The sequence below is a fragment of the Rhinatrema bivittatum genome, chromosome 18 (genome assembly GCF_901001135.1).
Source record: "Rhinatrema bivittatum chromosome 18, aRhiBiv1.1, whole genome shotgun sequence".
In the NCBI taxonomy this organism is placed as follows: Eukaryota; Metazoa; Chordata; class Amphibia; order Gymnophiona; family Rhinatrematidae; genus Rhinatrema; species Rhinatrema bivittatum.
In genome coordinates, this window is record NC_042632.1 from 38,321,064 (window position 1) to 38,343,847 (window position 22,784).

Sequence of the window (22,784 nt, forward strand, 5' to 3'; positions counted from 1 at the left end):
AGGGAAGATGGAGGCTGTCGTGGAAAGATTAAACAAATTCTTTGCTTTGGTATTTACTGAAGAGGATGTTGGGGAGATACCAGTTCTGGAGACAGTTTTCAAGGGTGTCAATTCAGATGAACTGAACCAAATCACGTTGAACCTGGAAGATGTAGTAGGCTAAATTGACAAACTAGAGTAGTAAATTACCTGGAACAGATGATTATACACCCCAGGGTTCTGAAAGAACTAAAAAATGAAATTTCAGACGTATCACAATTAATTTGTTAACTATCATTAAAATCATCCATTGTACCTGAAGATTGAAAGGTGGCCAGTGTAATCCCAATATTTAAAATGGGCTCCAGGGGTGATCTGGGAAATTGTAGACCAGTGAGCCTGATTTCAGTGCTGGGAAAAATTGTAGAAACTGTTATAAAGAATAAAATGACAAAACATTTAGCTAGACATGGTTTAATGGGACACAGCTAGCATGAATTTACCCAAGGGAAGTCTTGCCTCACAAATCTAGTACATTTTCTAGCAGGGGTGAATAAACATGTGGACAAAGGTGAACTGGTAGATGTGGTGCATTTGGATATTCATAAGATGTGTGACAAAGTCCTCATGGGAGGCTTCTAAGAAAACTAAAAAGTAATGGGAGAGGAGGTGATGTCCTTTTATGGGTTGCAAACTGGTTAAAAGACAGGAAACAGAGAGTAGGATTAAATGGTCTGTTTTCACAGCAGAAAAAGGTAAACAGTGGAGTGTTTCAGGGATCTGTACTTGGACCCGGTGTTTTCTAATACATTTATAAATGATCTGGAAAGGAGTAGAGATAAGCTTCATTTTTCTGGCTTGGGTCAGGTTTCGGTTCGGGCGCTTCGTGGGAAAGCTCGTTTCCCACAGATCGTTTTTTGCCAAAAAAGAAACTGGAACCTGAACCCAAAACCGGAAAAATGAATGAAAAAAAAACCACACAAATCGGGGAAAAAAACCTCACCCCAACCCTTAAATTTTACTTTCTTACCCCCCCCCTCCCCACCATCCTGATCCCTCCCCAGGACTTACTAAAAGTCCCTGGTGGTCCAGCGGGGTCCCACAAGCGATCTCTCCCTCCGTGCTGTCGGGCTTGCTATGACTCAAAATGGCGTCAATAGCCTTGCCCTTACGAAGTCACAGGGGCTACCTGTGCTATTGGTCAGCCCCTGTCACATGGTAGGAGCATCTCAAGCAGACTGTGATAAATTGCAGGAGGACCCTGTGAGACTGGAAGATTAGGCTTCCAAATTGCAGATTAAATTTAATGTGGACTTGCCAAAAGTCCCTGGAGGTCCAGCGGAGGTCTAGAGCGATCTCCTGCACTTGGGCCGTCAGCTGCCAGTATTCAAAATGGCACCGATAGTCTTGCCCTTACGATGTCACAGGGGCTACCGGTGCCATTGGTCATCTTGTGCTCCTACCATGTGACAGGGGCTGACCAATGGCACCGGTAGCCCCTGTGACATTGTAAGGGCAAGGCTAGCGGCGCGATTTTGAGTCCTAGCAGGCCCGACAGCATGGAGGGAGAGATCGCTCGTGGGACCCCGCTGGACCACCAGGGACTTTTAGTAAGTCTTGGGGAAGATCGGGATGATGATGGGGGGGGGGGGGGGGTGTAAGAAAGTAAAATTTAAGGGTTGGGGTGTTTTTTGTTTTTTTTTAATAAATGTGCCCCTCCCCCCACACTAACCCGAAAAACGAATTTTCCCCGAAGCTCAGGGAAAATCCGTTTCGTGGTTCAGGTCCCCCTAATTTGTAATAAACAAATGCACATCTCTAGAAAGGAGTATGATGAATAAGGTGATCAAATTTGCAGATGACACAAAATTATGCAGAGTAGTTACATCTCAAGCAGACTGTGATAAATTGCAGGAGGACCCTGTGAGACTGGAAGATTAGGCTTCCAAATTGCAGATTAAATTTAATGTGGACAAGTGCAAGGTGATGCATATAGGGAAAAATAACCCTTGCCGCTAGTAACACAATGTTAGGTTCCATCTTAGGAAAAGATCTTAGGAAAGAGATCTAGGCATCAAAGTTGATAATACACTGAGATCATCATCTCAGTGTGCTGTGTTGGTCAAAAAAGCAAACAGAATGTTAAGAATTATTAGAAATAGAATGGCAAATAAAATGGTGAATGTCATAAACGCATAATGCCTATATTGCACCTTGAATACTGCATACATTTCTGGTCACCACATCTCAAAAAAGATATAGTTGCACTGGAGAAAATGCAGAGAAGGGCAACCAAAATGATAAGGGGCATGGAACAGCTCCCTTATGAGGAAAAGCTAAAGAAGTTAGGGCTGTTTAGCTTGGAGAAGAGACGGCTGAGGGGGGAATATGATAGAGGTCTACAAAATCATGAAAGGACTTGAACAAGTTAATGTAAATTGGTTATTTACTCTCTCAGATAATAGAAGAACTAGGGGGCACTCCATAAAGTTAGCAAGTAGCTCATTTAAAACAAATCAGAGAAAATTAGTTTTCACTCAATGCATAGTTAAGCTCTAGAATTCATTGCCAGAGGATGTGGTTATGGCAGTTAGTGTAACTGGGTTTAAAAAAGGTTTGGATAAGTTCCTAGAGAAGTCCATAAACAGCTGTTATTCATTATGGGCTGGATTTTTAAACCTACGCACGCGGGGTTCATTTGTGCGCACTACCCGGCGTGCACAAATGTACACCCAATTTTATAATATGCGCACACAGCCGTGTGCATGTTATAAAATCCGGGGTCAGCGCGCACAAGGGGGTGCACACTAGAGCACCTTGCACGCGCCGAGCCCTAGGGGAGCCCCGATGGTTTTCCCCGTTCCCTCCAGCCCTACCTAAACCCCCCCTAACCTTTATTTCATAAGTTGCACCTGCCTCTGGGCAGGCGTAGGTTGCATTCGCCAGCCGAGTGTCAGCGTGCGATCCCCTGGCACAGCCGCTGTGCCGGAGGCTTCGGCCCCGCCCCTTTCACAAAGCCCTGGGACATACACGCGTCCCGGGGCTTTGCGCGTGTTGCCAGACCTATGCAAAATAGGCTCGGTGCGCGTAACCCTTTTAAAATCTGCCCTTATGGAATAATAGCTTGGGATCTGTGTAATGTTTGGGTACTTGCCATGTACTTGTGACTTGGATTGGCCACTGTTGGACATAGGATCCTGGGCTTGATGGACCCTTGGTCAGACCCAGCGAGGCATATCTTATGGTTTTATGTTCTTATTTACTAAGGAAACGAGAACTAAATAGTTTAATGGTTTAATTAATGGTTCACTGAATTATATTGTTAAATTATTGTTTTAGTATTGTGTCCTAAAAATCAGTGTGTTACCTTGGCATTCTTCACTGTATCCATTCTAGTTATACAGTAGCAGAGTGTTTCCCACACATCTCCTAGAGACACAGCTAGCCAGTCAGGTTTTTGGGATATCCATAATAAATATTCATGAGATAGATTTGCATATGTTGAAGACCCAGAGTATGCAAATCTGTTTCATGCATATTCATTGGCAAATCCTGAAAACTCAACTGGATAGGTATGCCTCCAGGAGACAGTTGGGGAAACATTGCAGCAGCATAAAATTTTGTTTTCCTATCCTGCTTGGTACACTATAATTATTCTAGGCACCGGTGATCCTCGGTGACAGTGGGTATAGCATTTGTCACTAACATTTGTATGACTTGATATGACTTCATATACAACCTTGTGGGGAAAGAATGTGCTTTATTACTAGGGACCTTCATTTTCAATTTTTATTTTAATCTTCCTGGGAATGTATTGATGTTTATTATAACCAGCAAAAACAGGGAAAATCATTGGTAACAAATGACTCACTTTTTCCCACTGATTTTCTCCCAGTTTTGTTTATTATAAGCAGCTCTGATATATTCCCAGGAAAATTAAAATACAAACTGAAAACTAAGGTCCTTATTTATTGTTAATGAACAATGGATAATATTTTGCAGATTTCAACAACAGGGAGGTAACACAATGATAACTTGAAATAATTCTTTTTTTTATTGAATATTTAAAACCTGTGCCTGTAAGGGATCACCTTACAAACAGGAATGCACAAACAATTAATATTGCAAACAGTTATTATTCCTTGCATATTTTGCTTCCTTGGGATTGTATCTGAAGCTGTATTGAGTCAGGTTTAGAGCTTTCATTCTCTTTAATCTGTACCTGGTAGCTGCATCTATCTTCCACTTTTAGACAATGCAAAAGCTTAAATGAAGAACTGGAGCTTGGTAATGATGTACACTTACTGTTATTTTCACATTTAAACCTCATAAACATAGAAGTGGAAACAGCCAATTTAAAAAAAATATTTTTTCACCATAAAATATAAAGCAAGATCAGATATGCACAGTAGCCTGCAATCACCAAAGAGTTGTCATGCTAGGGTATAATGATTTTGATGAAAATAAGAACATATACAATATATATACAGTATGATCTCTTCTTGTATCTTATGGGGAAAAATAGTTTTTAAAAATCAGTTCATCTTTCGCTTTTATGCTTGATTGTATCACATGTGCAGCTCTGAAGGAATTTCTCGTCTCTTAGTTTCTGTTTATATTATTTAAAACTATGCATTTCATAACCTAAATTACAATCTCCTGTATTGCACTTGTTAATAAATATAGCATATCACCTGATGATGAAGCCTCAGCAAAACACAGAAACATGATGGCAGAAATAAAACCGTATTGCCTATCTAGTCTGCCCATCTCTATAATCTCTATCACTCTCTCTGAAATCCCCTAAGCTTATCTTCTGTTTTCTTGAATTCAGATTCTGTGCTTGGTGCCAGTGCAGAAAATGGGCGCTCAGTGTTGAGCGCCTGCTTTCCTAATGCGCATCCAGGCACCTCTCCTGGGTGAGCAATGCAATATTTAAATGAGGGGTTGTGCTGCCAAGGAGGCACTAGGGACAATTGTGACACCCCCCCCCCCTCTAGAGCCTCCTTGGCAGTGGGCACCCAGGAGAGATCGACTGTCAGTAGGTTAGGAAAATGTACGGTCAGTTTTATGAGCGTCCATTTCCCTAACCTGACCACCAGCACTTTTAAAAAAAAAACATTTTTAAATTTTTTAAACTTTTTGGTTCCTCCAACCTAATGTCGCTACGATATTAAGTCAGAGGATGTACAGAAAAGCAGTATTTTCTAGAGATGTGAATCAGAACTGGTATCGGTTCTGATTCCGGTTCCGATTCACATTGTGAAATTTTTATTTTGCAGTCCAATCGGGTTTTTTTTTATTGGCTGCGCCTGAGCCGATAACCAAAAAATACAGCCGACTCTTTAAAATGAGTTTGTTAGTATCCCCCCACCCTCCGGACCCCCCCAAAATTTTTAAATACCTGGTGGTCCAGCGGGGGTCCCGGGAGCATTTTCCCGCGCTCGGGCCATCGGCTGCCAGTAAACAAAATGGCGCCAATGGCCCTTTGCCCTTAGCATGTGACAGGGTATCCGTGCCATTGGCCGGTCCCTGTCACATGGTAGGAGCAATGGATGGCTGGTGCCATCTTTAAAAATGGCGCGGGCCATCCAGTGCACCTACCATGTGACAGGGGCCGACCAATGGCACCGATAGCCCCTATCACATGGTGAGAGCAAAGGGTCATCGGTGCCATTTTGATTAGTGGCAGCTGACAGCCCAAGCACAGGAGAATGCTCCCGGGACCCCCCGCTGGACCACCAGGTATTTAAAAATTTGTGGGGGGGTCCAGAGGGTGGGGGGATACTAACAAACTCATTTTAAAGGGTCAGGTTGTGTTTTTAGGTTGTGTCCTTTCTTCCCACCCCCACCCCCCCATAATGATGATAAAACCCACTAAATTAATCGTGGGGTTTCCTATCGCTATCAGGGACCCCCCAATATCTGATGATATTGTCAGATAAACGATTCACATCCCTAGTATTTTCTGCTTTTCTATACAACTTTTTGGATTGCTCAGAAATTAATGCCTGCTTTGGTCAAGCATTCTGAGTGTAATATGGGTAGGTCGGGCACACATTTTTTGTTTTTAGATCAGGGATCAATACCTAATAGCCTCATCAACATGCATTTGCATGTTGATGAGCACTATTAGCTTTTCCGTGGGTTGGACGCGTGTTTTGGACGCACGAATCCCCTTATAGCATGAGGGGCTGTGGATGCGTGTCCACACACGGGTTAAACAGTGCACTCGGCTGTGCGCACTGTTTTGCATCGGCCCCTTAGCATTTGCTGTCTCCACTGGGAGACTGTTCTATGCATCCACTACCCTCTTTGTAAAGAAATATTTCCTTAGATTACTCTTACCCCCCTTTCATCTTCATCCCTTGACCTTTTCTTCCAGAGTTTCCTTTCCGTTGGAAGAGGCTCACCTCCAGTGCATTGATTCTTTGGCGTTATTTCAATGTCTCCATCATATCTCCCCTTTCCTGCCTTTCCTCCAGAGTGTACATGTTTAGATCTTTAAGTCTGTTCCCATACACTTTAAAATGAAGACCACTTATCATTTTTATAGCCTGACATTGGACCAACTCCATCCAGTTTATATTATTTTGAAGGTGTAGTCTCCAGCCACATAGCCAACTTTTTAAGAGAGGCAATTTACTTAACAAGATCACATGTGTGTGACTGGTAGCACTGCAAGATAGTCATAGGGACTAGGGAGAGTAGCTTTCAAAGTTTTTCCCACAGGAAAAGCCCCACTGAAAATTGCATCCCCCCCCCCCCCCCCCACACACACACACACACACTGTAGAAAAGGGGAAAATCCAGGGCAGGTTTGGGTCAGAAAAGGGAAATCACATGCGAGGTTTTCCCTTTGAAAGCCCTGTTTGTACTTTCCGTGGGAGCATTGCACCTGCTTCGGAGGTGGTGGAAAAGCAGGTGGGGAGAAGCAATTTCCCATCCCCTGGCCATCGGCATTTTCAAAAGGAAACCTTATGCAGGTCTTCTCTTTTGAAAATAAACTTGCAGTCCCATGGGTATGTTTTAACCATAGGACTGCAAGCTCCATGCATAGTTTAAAGTTTGCCCTAAGAGCTGTGATAAATAGGAACCGGAGAGGCCCTTAACAGATCAAATAATCTACTTCCCTGCATGTGGGAAGTATGCGCACTGTACCTAAATCATCCTACACGTTGCTCTAGCCTGCTCTTCAAAACCTCTAGAAACAGAGGTTCTACCACCTCACAAATATCTTCTCACCTCAAGTCAAATTTATCATCGTTAATGGAAGTGCAAAATGAGAAAAATAAGTATACATATTATTCATTTCTATGATTAAACATTTTAACCATCCAATATGTTATTGATAAATGATATCTTATATACAATGAACAAGAAGGAGATCAGTTTTCTTCACGTGTGCTTTGAATAGGAAGTAGAAATGAGTCAGAAATCTAAAGCTACCCATAGTCTGATCATTTATCAGTGGCAAGATTTAGTGGTTCATGTTCTGAAATTAGATTAAAGAAATTCAGTAAAATCAGGCAGTAAACGAATAAGGCTTTAATTGTACATTCTATCCGGTTGGTTTAATCTGACTCCACTAACTGGAAAATGGATTATAGACTAGATATAGGATTTATGACCGCAGATCACAATTGTATAATCCATCCCTAGGAGAGAGATTTAGATTGAATGGTGCAGTTTCAAGGGACATGCTGTACTTTCTGGCTCCTACAAATGTAACATCTGGGAAAAAAAATCTGAAACCCGCATTCATTGTAGGAATCATGCGGAGGGCAATTTTCAAGGCTGTTTATGCAAGTCAGTAGTTATTTACCTACTTAAATCAGCCATTCAAAAATTGACTTCCTTCCTTGCAGCTGAAAGTGTGCATGTTGTTTCACAACCCTGGGTGCCATGTTTATGTTCGTGGTGAAGGGGAGGAAAATAATGCACAAAGATTGCATTTTCAAATCTACGTATGCTATTTTCCATGGAGCGGGGAGCAGGGAAAGGAAGCACATGCCTGGGTAGATTGCCCTAGTTGGAAATTGTCCTTCTCAGTGTGGCTAGCATGCGGGATTCCATGGTTAAAAAGAGGCTCTCCTGGAAGCTTCTAGGTTGGCAAGGAGTAAATTGGCATGTGTCCATTCACATTTTCAAAGATGCACATGGTATTTTACTCCCCAATGGTTCATCAGTAGACATGAATGAGTGCAAAGCATGCAGTCACAAAATTAGGGGTGCATGCACATGCTAAAGTGCACCTGTACCATGTACTTATTATTTATTTTATTTATAAATATTTCTGTTCTGCCCATAATGGAGAACATGCTAGGCATATTACAAAATAAAACAAGTCATTAATAAAACATAGTTTTTAAAAAAAAAAAAATAATCATAATTGGATGTAGTAGAATTCACAATACAATATAATAAAGCCAAGATCATAAATCTGAAAAAGCTGCTTGGAACAATAAAGGCGTTAGATGTTTGTGAAAGATCTTTGTCATCAAGGTGTCGAGGATAGTGTGATAATGCATTCCAGAGAGTTGGATCACAAACAAAAAATGCTCAATCATGTGTTTATGTGTTTCTTAAAGATGCACTAATTTAACCAACAGAATATCCATAAAGAAATTTCCTTATGGTTGTAGAGAATGATTGGTTGATACAATTTCAGGGCATTAGATAAGCTATTGAAAAAATGCCCTAAAATTGCATAATCTCATTATTTGTGAGAACAGGCAAAAAGTGTGAGCTGCGTTTCACTATTACTTTCTAATCTGTTATAGAACATAAATATTGACTTTCATTTACAGGTTTTGTCCTGATTATTGATTTATTTTAAAAGACATGTATCCCACACATATCTATAGCAGTATATAGGGAAGGAGTAATCAGTTTAGTGGGCACTGCTATGATATCCTCACTAAAGCAGCATCTTTAATGGGCTAGATGAAACGTATGGCTCCTCAATTAAAATAATCAGTGCTCCAGTCATTCTGGATAATAGTGACACTTTGTATAAATAACAGGACTCTCTTCGGAAATACCTTTCACCTCGTCAAGCCCGCACGTGTGCAAATCTCTGCATTGCCAATTACATCTTTTCAGAGCTACTCCCACCATTTCTGAAGCATGGTTGTAGCACAGTATGTGTGTGCCACCACAATGCAAACTAAATACTAGTGAAATAAAGAGCAGGCGTTTATTCATGGCTGTTGTGCTATAAGTGTGCAAAAATACAATTTTAAAGAAATATTTTTTACTAAAATGCTGATTAAAACCAGCACAGTAAGCTAAATAAAAATAGATAGGAAGATATATTTAAAGAGCGTCCTTTTTCTCTTATGGTGTACTGTAACACCAGAATTTATTTTTTTTTATGTTGCTTAGAGAGATCCGCTTCATCTTGTGAAATACGTTGTCATAACAATGATGTTAATTGCATCTGAAAAAAAACAGCATAAAATCACACCTACACTAACTTCCATTCTCAAGCTTTGAAGTAAAACTTCAGGCTAATTCACTAAATTATGCCCTCCAATTAATATGCATATTATTTACCACGCCGCCAGTTATTTCTGATGGGGCCTATTCACAGGGATGGTAACTTTTAAAATGGGGCACAGGGGTGCATGTGCACGCTTTTGACATGGCGATTTTATAATGTACTTATATGCGTGCATGTTATATAATAGGCTGAGCACGTGCACGATTTAATGGTATCTGTTAAACAGCCATGCGGGCATAGATGTACGAGACTATGCCGACTCATGCAAATGGATGCAGCCATTTTATACCATACGCACGTATATGTGCGAATGATTATAAAATCAGCTATATGTGCGTACACGTCGTGCAATTTTGTATGGACGTGCACTTGTGGGCACAAATGCTGGCTCTGTCGTGTAAGTGGGGAGATATTGTTAGATACGCGTGCCAACACAATTACCAGTTTCCCCAGTCCATTCCCACTTCGTCCAGGTGTAAAGGCTAAGACTTCCTAACCTTCCTAATTAACCTTCTTCCCTTTTACCCTATTAGCCCCGACCTTTAAACCCCACTGACTAGCCCTGTCTTTTTTTATTTTAAAACGTACGCGCCATTCACAGCAGCAGTGAAGAAACGCGGTAGAGGACCCCGGTGTGCACTTGTGCATGTAAATAAATACTTGCACGCATACTTCAGATACAGACCCAGGATGCCCATGCCCTGACATGCCTAGCTTTTTCATTTCACTTTCATGCCATCCATAGCAGAAGGAAAGTTACACAGCAGGGGACCCCGGCGTGCGCCTGTGCACATACATTTTTAAAGCAGGTTTTAATGTGAAGCCCAAGAACACCCCATGCCCCGCCCAGAGCATGCACACATGCCTTGGCCTTTTGTGCAAGCAGCAGGGGATACCCACCTATCCAGGCGGCTTTTAAAATTTGCTCAGTGCTTGCTGGCCCAACAGTGCTTGCTGGCCCAACAGTTTTGCCATGTCGGATTTTTAAAATTCACCTTTAATAGCGTGTGCTACTACGCAGTAATGCATTTTAGTGAATGAGCCTGTTAAAGACTAGAATATTTTAAGTTACACCTGAAGCGTTTTAACACATCTTTGATAAATTGGACAGGCCAATGAAACAAAATCATGCCTCAAACTGTTCTGCTTACAACACGGGTAAAATCATTATCAAGACATCATATACGCTAGAAGGTCTAGAGCAAAAAGAAATACTGCAGTTCATGGGTTAGAGTTCAAACCAATGCAAATCTTTTGAGCAGCTATGTTCAGCAAAGCTCGTTATTTGTTTTAAAAAAAATAATCCCATTCCACTCCATTCCTGAATTTCTAATTCCGCCATTGTTTGCTATGTTGTTAAAGGGGCTGGCTCAGTCAGTCTCTGCTAACTTGGAGCCATCTGGTGCCCTCCTGTAATCAAGGTAAAATGTTCCCCGTAGTCCATAAATGATTAATTAATCCCCTGCCCTTCCATGTGATTTCCATTTTAACTACGCCTTTTATGGCAGTTTTGCCCATGCTTGATGCTGTGTTCATTCCTGTTATTAGTACACTGGTTGAGTGATTGTACAGTATGTATGAATCTGAGTTTCTCTGACCATTAGTTACAGCGGTAAGAAATGTGTTTGCTGTCATGTATCTTTAGAATGATCAATGTGCGTGCTTAACTAAGAATATAAATGGCAACATCTCTTATAGTCATAAGAAAGTTTCCTTAGTGTTCCGGTAACATCATGTTTTTCACGTAGAAATGGGCTTCTCTGCACATTGCCTTACCCTCAACGTTTTTAAAACTGTGTGCATCTTTCAATGACATGAGTAATTTTACCTGCACGATTTAAGGATATTCCCGAGGGCAAGGTTAGGTCAGGGGGAGGAGGGCACAGCATACTTAGTTTTGATTTTCGAAACTAGGCGCTTTGCTTTTGCTGTAGAAACTACCCCCAGAAAAAGCAGGTGCAAGTTTCTGCAGATATTTTTTTCCTTGCTATAAATTAAAACAAATCTACCTATGTAGGTTTGCCTTGGTTACTGGGGAAAACCCCATGGGTATTATGCTATCCCCAGGAGCTTGCACCAATGCGGGCGGTTTTGTTTATCACTTGCTAAATTCTCATTTATTTTTGGTTTATGGGAACTGAAGAAAAAATGCCAATTAATTATTTTTCCTGCTCTTTGATGAATGGATTCCCCAACGACTCTGCACAAATATGGATTGTGCTAGTCTCTGCGTCGTAACATCAGGGGCTTGGCATTCATCACTGAGCTCAAGGCAGCAAAACAGAACATGATGGCAAATATGACCCATATGGACCATCCAGTCTGCCCTTAGAAAAGTAGTAGTTTGGCTGTGGATGATGCCTCAACTGTGAATCTGTTTGTCTGGTATTTTTGTAAGCACTAAAGTTACTACAAAGGGAAGAATGAAAAATCAAAAAGTAATCCTGTAGTTATTGCCTATTTTCCCTCTGATACTGACAGATCAACCAAGATCTCACTTACGGAAGCAGGAAATCTTTTTGAGTTCAAGCATATTTCTTTATTATTATTATTATTATTATTTGTTTTATGGCCCAGCAGTTTCCTCCTGTTCCTTTGAGTTTACAAAGGAGCAGGAACAGCTCAGTGGGAATCAACTTCTATAGGGCTATGGTACTATGACTCTTTACTCAGCTGTACCTGGGTTTTTATAAATCCCGTCAAGCACAGCCATTGAGAGGCCACAGAGCACAGCTTCCTCTGTAACCCAGAGGGGGGGAGGGGATCAAAGGGTCCCCATCAAAAGAGAGCTGAGACCTTCTACCTCTAGAGCTGTAAGGATGCCCCAAAGACATCCCTAGTCCAGGCCAGCTCAGGGAATGGTAAACTGTATGTGGAAAGCATACCTTGGTCCTCTGGATGGCAGTCCTATGGAAAGCTAGAATCTTTGAAGGTTGCAATACAGTTTTACAAAAAAATATATATTTCAGTTCATAAGCTTTAGAGACCACACGCACAAGTCTCTCCTTCAGATGCCTTGTAAAGGAGGGACCTATGTGGTATTGAAAGCTCATGCACAACAACACTTTTGTTGATTCAATGAAAGGTATCAAAACTTGTCAAGATTCTCTTGCACGGTGGAGCTGCTTCCGGGAAATATCGCTGTGCAGGCCCCAGTGTTCCTGGCCCGCCCTCCCCCTTGGGAAGTTAGCGAGAGGTAGATACCTCATTAGGGGAGTGAGCCTCTCATCAGCTGGGAAGCGCCTGGGCCTTTAAAACCAGTGTACACAGCTGCCAGTGCACCCAAGCTGCATGTCAAGGCGGCATGGCCTCAATGAAGATTTGGTATAATCAATTGCAGTGGAAAGAAGAAAGAAGGGGGGGGGGGGTTGTGTTTCCCCTGTCACATTTACACCAGAAAGAGGGCTTTTATTCCAGCATTTAAATGCAACTGTCCCCCGTGATCTTAGCAGGAAGTGTACACGGCCCACCTGATTGGGGTATATGCTTCAGGATCTCCCAGCACGGTTGATGGAGTTGAATCCTGCAGGAGAGATTCCTTCTGTTGCTATACCATCTGGTTCTTCAGGAGTCAGAGCGCGATATAGCTTTGGACTCTGATTTAATGGTTTCTATTGACGTTACATTGGTTCGTCATCCTGACCACTTACAACAAGGAGAGACTTCTTACCTCTCAGGAGCAGTCTGCGGAGCAAGACCCTATGAATAAGGGGGGAAATAGTTCAATTACATGACTTTGGTGCCTATGGCGGTGTCTCCACCTCCGATGACAGATAGATTGCTGGCAGCTGAGAGTGAACCAGCCATCATTGCTCTTACAGATGTCTGGAGAGTAGTCACACGGACTGAGAGCTCTCCAGCTCAAACTCTCTCAGTTATGTCTTCTTTCCTTTGGAGTTTCTTCTAAATTAACTGAGCTTGAACAGAGTAGGCTCTTGAAATCTAGATTACCTCTTCTTCTAATGTTGTTGCCACTCTACAATCTACTTCTGCTGCCAAAGTTAAAGACAATTTGATTCTGCATGATAATCTGTGAATTTTAAAAGCCCAGTGTGCACCAAAACCAGGAGATACGCGCACAAATCGGGCATGAGTAGATTTTATAAGCCCCCAGGCACGAGCCGCCGGGCATGAGAGGATTTTATAAGCCACCAGGATATACGCGCACATGCCTGTGCGCACAAAGAAAAAATTTCCAAAAGGGGTGGGACATGGGCGTTCCATAGATTTACCATGAAATTTGTGCGTACATACTTATGTACACTGGTGCACACTGGAGTCCCTTGCCACATAAAACAAAAAAATGTAGGCAAGTCAGCAGGGTTTTAAGGGTCGGGGCTAACAGGGGAAAGGGAGGTTATTAAACTAGGAGGGTTTGGAAGTCCTATCCCTTAATTGGATGAACTGGGAATAAACTGGGAAAACTAGAAATGGTGTTGGCGTGCATCCTTTGTAAATATTTCCCCACCTACATGGTAGGAGCACGATTTGCACGCACATGCGTGTGTCCATTTAAAATTGAGCACACGTGTACACGCACCCAAGCTGTTTTATAACATGTGTGCATGTATACATGTTCGTTATAAAATAATCACGTTCCTGGGCGCGGACCGACGAATGCGCGCACATGTGCGCCCGCGCGCGCCTGTTTAAAATTTACCGACCCTATTTGAGGCTCTGGAAAACACAGTGAGATCTAGGAATCTGCGGTTGTTGAATTTTCCAAAGTTTAAGCCAATGAATTATTTAAGACGTATGTGGTCGAGGTTTTACAGCTCACACAGGAAAAGGAATTTAAGCTTTGAAATCTGTCTGATATGAGGAAAATCCTAAAATGAAGATGGGGCGCTTTATGTATTGGCTCCTTTTGAGTCTACTGCTTTTTTTTTTTTTTTTTTTTTTTTTTTTTTACAAAAGGACACTTTTACAGCTAGAGCAACATTTTTTGTGATCTTTGTTCTGGACTCAGATAGAGATATGGGTTTCAAACAGTATTTTAAATACAAGAATAACAATCTTTGTGGTCGAAGGTTTAATATCTTCCCAGATGAGTGAGAAGATCTTTTAAACACTTGATTTGGGTACATCCTTCCACCTAAAATTTCCTTGTAAATGTGTTGTTATGTTTCAGAGGAATAAGTTTATTTTTCTAGATCCAACACATAGAGATATTTCTTTTAGATACGTCATCTGTTACTTAATTGGGTTAATGGGACTACAGTATTAGTTTTGGTGATGTCTCTTACTGTAATTATTTTCTTCATAATATATTCCTAGATTGCTCCCATTTTTTCTTCATTATGGGGACTTGGAATGTATTACAATCAAAAAAATGTGTTTTAGTTTTTATTCCGTACTGAATCTTTGTAATACTATTTTGCTTTGTTCATGTCATATGATTAAATGCTAATAAATATAAAATATATTAAAAAAAAAAAGTTTCTCTTGTATGCATTTAATGGTTACAAATTAGGATGCAGAATGAACATAGCAATGCAACTAAGTGTGAAGGATTATAGCCTATAATTTATAACACATGAGTCACAGAATGAAAGGACAGATTTGTCCCTAGGAATTATTGAATGTCTTGGTATGCTTCTAAGATAAATACTTCTCTGATATTTACAGCTCAAAATAATTCCGTGTTTAGTATGCATTTTTTCAAAATAAAGGTTAAAATGGGTTGTATGTATTATAAATGGGAACAAAAAAAAAGGCTTTTCTGTAACTGTACAAGATCATTATTTGTGAACATTTAGGGGCAGATCTTTAAATCTACGCCTGATTTTATAACATGCAGGCTGCAGCACACATGTTATAAAATTCAGGGTCGGCATGCGCAAGGGGATGCACAATTGTGCAACTTGCGTGTGCCGAGCCACACAGCCTTCCTCCGTTCCCTCCGAGGCCGCTCCAAAATCGGGTTTTGGCAATGAAATCAGAGCGGCCTCGGAGGGAACTTTCCTTCTGCCCCCCCCCCCCACACCTTCCCCTCCCTTCCCCTATCTAACCCACCCCCCAGCCCTATCTAAAACCCCCTCCTTACCTTTATCAGGAAAGTTATGCCTGCCAGCTCGCCATCCCCCGACGGCTGTTCCGGAGGCCTCGGTCCCTCCCCAGAATGCCTCTGGGCCGGCGCCCCGCCCACGGCCCCACCCCCGGAACGCCCCTTTTTCGAAGCCCTGGGACATACGCACATCCCGGGGCTTGTGCGTGCCGCTGAGCCTATGCAAGATAGGCTCGGCGTGTGCAGGGGCAGCTTTTCGGGGGTTACGCGCGTAACCCTTTGAAAATATGCCCCTTAGTGGGCAACAATGAATACGTACAGGAAATGTGATGCTTCTATGCAATATCCTTTTTTTTTCTTTCTGTTTCCAAGGGATAAATGAGAATTAATATTTATTACATGTAGAAAAATACACTCTGAAATGTTAGAAAATAAAACAAATGATTTTAGATAAAATCTTCAGAGTCCAAATGACAGTCCTCAAATGTTTGCAGATCTCTGCTTTCACCTCTGCATCTCTCTCATCATCTCTATAAATTACTTCATCATGGACATCATTTCTCTTCATCCTCATTATCCACCTTGGCTGTGTCCTCAACCCAAAGGAGGTCCTCTTCTGAATCATGCATGGCATTTGGGAAGTGACAATTCTTAAAGTTACAATCGATCACAGATGGATCAATTGAATCCCAGGCTTCTGTCATCCACTGATGGCACAAATGCATGTGCTCCAGAGCCTCTGATAAATGGTCAGTTACATGCGACATCCATCACTTTCAATTGGCATGTCATGCCCTCGGGAAATGATAACCAGATCTGCCTGATTATCATACAAGATATTCTTGATGCTTGACATTTTATGGCAACTTAAAGCATCGTGACACAGCATGCAGTGTTACTGAGAAGGGCCTATGCACCACACACTATGCAACTCTTATTTGGTAGAACATTCATCCATCCGTTCTTTATCATCACATTTGTTGGGAGAAGTTTTCATTTGAAGATGAAATATGGCAGAATCTGCTTCCCATTTCCATATGCTCTCAGCATAAGTATGAAATCATTTTTTTCTCTGCTAATATATATTAAAGTGATTTTTCTCCTCTAACGGCCATGCAGGCTGATTTTTTTTTTTTTTTTTTAAGGAAGGTAAGCACCTGACCTATGCAGCTAAAATCCAGAAAAATTTCAGCTGGACTTTAGCTGCATCGGCTGAAGATGTGTCTAATGGGCCCCCCTACAAGGAGGCATTTAATTTTAGGCCTGCTATTTACGCTTCAGTTAGGTGCCCCTTCCAGGACATCTCAGTGCCTAATTCAGTTTCTCCGCTCATGTCTTCCCTTAGCTCTATCCTCTCTTTAGGTACCTAAATGTAGGAGATTCATGAAAACAAACACCTAGTACATTTAGCTACTTAGCTCTAGCAAGTTTTCAAAGGAGCAAAATTAGGGACCTAGCTCTCAAACCTAGATGCCCAAATCATTTGAAAATTGACCCTCATACCTTGAGTGAAAGAAGTGGAAAATGTGAGAGGCATGTGATCCACACTGTCAGTATGACAAGTGCTATAGTGATGTTACTTTTGCAGCCTTCTGATGAAACTCTGATACTCACGTAGCTTGTCCTCAAAATAGTCAGGGAAAGGAAAGGCAAGAGGGCAGGGGTTCACGCCAGCATCAGGAGATGCATACCGGAGCACCAGTGGTGCAGGGAGTCAAGACAGCCTCATAACCAGGCTTCCTAAAATGGGGGTGCATATTATACTTGGTAACGGGAGTTTTTCCGGGTTTTGGCAATGAAGTGTGGATTGCATGTTACACTTGGGTACATACTATGGACCTGAAGTAACAAGGTGCGCTAGGTTGTGCACATGTGAGTGTGTGGTTCTGTGCACAGTTTTGTGCATAGAACATTACTTCTGGTGTAAAAAAACTAGTTTTGGATTAAACAAATGTGCACCCAGCTTAGTGCTACTCCATTCATATTCCATGTTAATCAAGGCATTAGCTATTGCTCCCCAATGCAGAGTGTGGTAGGGTTATGAAGGCCCAAGATTTTCTTTTCAGTTTGTTTTTCCAAGTGAGGGGTGTTTTTCAGTGTGTTTGTTTATTTATTTGTTTGTTTTCCAAATCAAACTAAATATTAAAACAACAAAAAACAACAACAAAAAACTGTAGATGGCGTGTAAGTTTTAAATAAAAAATTCAGTGGCTAATCAGTGGGGTTTGAAGTGTCAGGTCCAATAGGGTAAAAGGGATGCTTTCTAGCTAGGAGGGTTATGAAGCCCTAACCTTTACTGGAGCAAACTGGGAATAAACTGGGGAGAAGGATATTTGCGTCGGCACACGTGCCTAGAAAAATTCCCCTACTTATGCGGTAGAGGCTCATTTGCACACACATGTACGTGTCCATATAAAATTGCACGCACATGTATGCATATACTGCTAAGTTTATAACATATACACATATGCGCATATGTTTAAAATGACCGCATCCATTGGCATGAGCTGGCATACACACTTACATGTGCACCCATATGGCTGTTTAAAAGTTACCATTTATATGCTTGCACATTTTTTAAAATGGGTAAGAAAAATATTCACTTTCAGGTGAATTTTCAAAGGAGTTACACATGTAAATGTAATATACTATTGTGGCAATTTCAAAAGCCATTTACTAGCATTAAGTGCTAGGGGTGTGCATTCGTTTGCAACGTATTGGCAATCCGCAACGTATAGGTGTTGGTGTTTGAGGTAGTTGTGGGTGGATCCTTGGGCCGGTGGCAGATGACCTCGCCCCCGGAGGAAGATCCCGAGAGGGACCACTGGTCAGGCTCAGAGTATGGAGACAGACACACACTAGTTCTTTTATTAAACAGTATATTGAACCACCAGAGGTGGCAGTAGTGAGCTGGAGTGCCCGGCTGGGCTATAGTCCCTCAGATACTGGAACAGCGATCCTGGATAAATGAGCTGTAGAGAAGCTGAATATAGTGAGTATGCAGAGTTCAGGAACAGAACATTGATGGTAACACTCACACAATAGTCTCTAGAAGTAGTCCAGGTGTTGGAATGAGTTAGGCCCTCGAGGAGCAAGTACCTGGTTCCAGGGAAAGCTCTGAGAGAGAGATGGTAACTCACTGGTGTAGTAGGCAGTGATGACTTCCAGGCAGAATAAGTATTCAGCAACCAGTCTGGGAACATGGGTCCTCAAGGAGCGAGTACCAGTTCCTGACTGTGACCTGAAAAACAAAGAGAGAGTGAGGCCCCCGAGGAGTGGGTACCCCTGGTAAGTCCGAGGAGGCAGAGTAGCTTGGAGAGTGCGAAACTGGTCCTTGATAACTCGATTAGTTAGCGATTTCTGAGACCTTATATATCCGGTATGGATGACATCATCCCAGGGGGACGCCCCTGAGGTTCACACCACTGCTGGTACATCAGTCGGGGCCGCGCGCGCCCTTAGGCTCTTGTGAATCATGGCGGATTGCAGTGTTGAGCCGCTCCGGGGACGCCGGAGGGAGTCGGCAGAATGACGTTGCGGCAGCCAACCTTCCACTTGAGCAAAAGAGAGTCGCCGAGGAGGTAAGGAGGCGGAGTGGAGATGTCAGGCAGTGATGGTCGCAACAATAGGGCCATATTCGTTGTATTTGTTGCGTCGTGAAACGTATCGCAATTTCCCATGAATACAATGAATCTTCACCAAATTATTCACCCATCTAAAGGAGTGAATTTAAACAAAACCCCCACCCTCCTGACCCCTCCAAGACTTGCCAAAACTCCCTGGTGGTCCATCGGGAGTCTGGGAGCCATCTACTCCACTCATGCCATCGGCTGCCAGTATTCAAAATGGCGCCGATAGCCTTTGCCCTTACTATGTCACAGGGGCTACCGGTGCCATTGGTCAGCCCCTGTCACATGGTAGGAGCACAAGATGGTGCCGGCCATCCATTGCTCCTACCATGTGACAGGGGGCCGACCAATGGCACCGGTAGCCAATAACTACACCTTTTATGGTGTAGTTATTCCGCGCGACGCCGACAGCGATCGCACCACGGAGGTGCAATCGCTGCTGGCTAGCGCAGGACCACCCCCACCCCCAGTTAGTGCAGGGATTCACTAAGCCTTGTGGCATTAGTGATGCCAGGCCATAGTCGGCTAATTAAGACAGCAACTACATTTATTCAGTAGCTCATTATCTATTTCAATAAAATCCACATGTGGAGAAAAAATATGCAAAATTTTGTTCCTTGAGAACATGGAAAATGTTACAAATGATACTTTGCACACAAAAACACCAAATAATGTGCTCTATCCCACCTGTGGGAACTTAGGTGTAACACTTCTGCAAGAGGGTAGCCTACACAGAGTGGCAGTTACACCCCTAAACATTTTGCTAGACAGACTGTTTAGACTATAAGGGGTCTTTATCTGGCATCATATATTACATTACTGTGTTAATATTTAGTTTTTTACAACTCTGAGTGCCATTTATGGAGTTTTCTGCATTTCATCGACTTTTGCGTGAAAGCTGACCAAGCTCCTGAAATTTACCTTGTTGAAATCTACCTGTATCTGATAGGGAACCAATGCAAAATACACAAGCTTTACCAAGAGCACATTACTGATGTCTTTCATTCCCCATGTTTTATTAAAGAATTGAGCAGTACCACAAAATCCCATTAATGCACATACTTTGACTATCTTTTTTTGTTTACAAATATTTGACTGTCATTTAGGATTTTAGATTTTGTTATTTATTCATCTATTTTCTGCAGATTCCAGAACAAAGCTGCTCATTGCAGATTCCCAACTAACATTCATAAAGATAAAACATACAAATACAAAATATAGCGATAATAATAAAACATAAAAACAAAAATTAAAACAATTTATAAAACACCATCATATTCCAGAGTTTATAGTTCTTTATATTCCTACCTAAAATCTTCAAAATAAATTCAGTGTTTGAATCATTTTGATATAGAAGCTGAATGTCCAAGTAAAATGGATTCACTTAGATGCTTAACAACTGGAAACTGTCAATCAGTATGAGGGTCTTCATACAAGTCATCTGCATGGTTTGAGGACTAGAGAGAGGGGCCCATGACTTTTACAAGTAGAAACTGGAAGTGGGAATGTTATATCTATGCCCATGGTTATATCATCTTTTTGTCAATAATTCAAGATAGCCCTACACTTAGTCCTGTACACATTTAATGGACATGAAGCTGAACCTATTCTTTCAGTTTGGCAATTGTTTGACAAGAAGGATCTTTTGGTTTGATAGTATCCAAATTCTGCTCTGTGTTGTTCTATCAGCAGTTATTTCAAAATCCATGTAGCCCTCTGCTGTCACACAATTTCTGTAGGGGCTGGCTAGATCATGTATGGGCATTCTGGAGGAATTAGCACTGGAATCATCTTATTGTCACAGTTCATCTGCACTTCCAACGTCATCTTCTGAGTGCCAATAACATAGATAAGCTTCAATTCCACCATGTAAAGCTTCTGACTAACTTGCTGAAACAATCTCAGAAGTGTTTAAGGAAGCTTAGACAGCTAGGCTTATCTGTAAACCTGTAGCGTTGCTTTTTGGTTTGCATGCAGAGGCAAATGTTAAATTTCTTGTTGTCTATTGCAGTTTATATGATCATAAGAAATTGGAAGGAAAGAGATTCTTGATGTTCACTTTTGGTGGGTTACTGTGTGTATGTTGTATAAATATGAGCATGATGCAGCTGAGAATTGTAATAGAATGGGTCCTTTGATGACATTGTGGAGACAAGTCTATTTCTATTTCAGTTTGGGTTGTATACTGCCTTCCTTCCCCAAAGGGAGCCCAAAGCGGTTTTCATATCAAAACAAAGCACATTTACATAAAATTTCATTACTCATATAAAATACATCACACAACATAAAACAAATCTAAAACTCCCTCATATTGCCAGCAACCTCCCTTTCATAGGGAATAATTGGGAAAATAAAAATACTCACTCCATGTTGGAACCTTGTCCTTTCTATTAAATAAAAGGCCTGGAAGATACTACTTTTGACGTTATATGGGTAATTATCAATGGCTTGATGACAAAAGGAATAGTTGCTGAGCAATTAAAGCTTGCAGCCATTAGGCCAATATTGAAAAACCATGCCCTTCCCTCTGAAGAAATTTAGATTTTCCCTAAAAAAAAAACCTTCCTCCTTCAGTGCTCTTGATGCAAGGTCTGAATTTCTAAATGCTGGTAGTTTCTGTGTTGTTTTAGAATCCAGTGCTGTTGTATGTGATATTTTTGGTGTTTGTTTCTTGATACTATTTTATGTATGTTCTATTGTAAATCATCTAGGCCTCAATTTTGTTGTGTTAAGCAAGTAACACATTTTAATAAATGAAATGAAAATGAAATGATTATGTCCAATATCAAACCTTCCCACAATGGGAAAAGTGATAGGAAAGTATATTCAGATGCAGTTAGATGATTTTTTAGTGGACTTTAATTATCAGGATGAACAGCAATATGCATTCTGTAAATCATACAGTACAGAAACATTATTGATTGCCTTAACAGATTTTCTTTATTGCAAGTTAGAGTGAGAGAGTCTGAAACTTTGATACAATTGGACATCTCAGAGGCCTTTGACACCGTGAATCATGAACTATTGTTAGCCTGCCTTAAGTCAATAGGGGTTGGTGGGGTTGTATTAGTGAGGTTTTCTGTATTCTGATACTACCTGTGCTCTTAAGAAGAAGCTGCCCATTGACTGAGATCTTCAGAGGCAAAAGGTGTAATGGTTCCCCCTAATCAGGAATATAAATTACAGCAAACCAGATTAAGGACATTTTCATATTTGGGCCCTACACTGTGGAATGCCCTACCAAAAGAATAAGATTTAAGGAGATTTAGAAAAAAATCTTAAAGCTATTTATTTTACCTAGGTATAGAATTGACAAGATGCGTATTTTATATTTGCGTATATTATTCTTATTGTGTATTTATTCTGTTTTTGCTTTGTTTTAAATTGATTGTATGTCCTGTTATGTATGTTGAAATGTGCTCCACTCTGAATAACAGCTTTGTCATATTTATGCAGAATATAAGAGATTTCAAATAAATTAATCAATCACGATAAATAAATAAATAAGATAAATTGTGCTGGAGATCAACGCCAAAAGATTTAACCACTTCCAACAAGGGATAATTTTTTCTTCTACTTTAAACTCCACAGCCTACAGTGCTAGCTGAAGATAATTTCCCCCTTCCAATAAACCTCCTGAGACCCTCCAGCTGGAAAAGAGTTT

At 41.3% G+C, this 22,784-nt stretch overlaps 1 protein-coding gene across 2 annotated transcripts in view; it reads left to right on the forward strand.

The window, feature by feature from the left end:
• The window catches only part of GRIA1 (glutamate ionotropic receptor AMPA type subunit 1), a 274,216-nt gene that overhangs the window by 15,283 nt on the left and 236,149 nt on the right, over positions 1-22,784 (forward strand). The window lies entirely within an intron of this gene.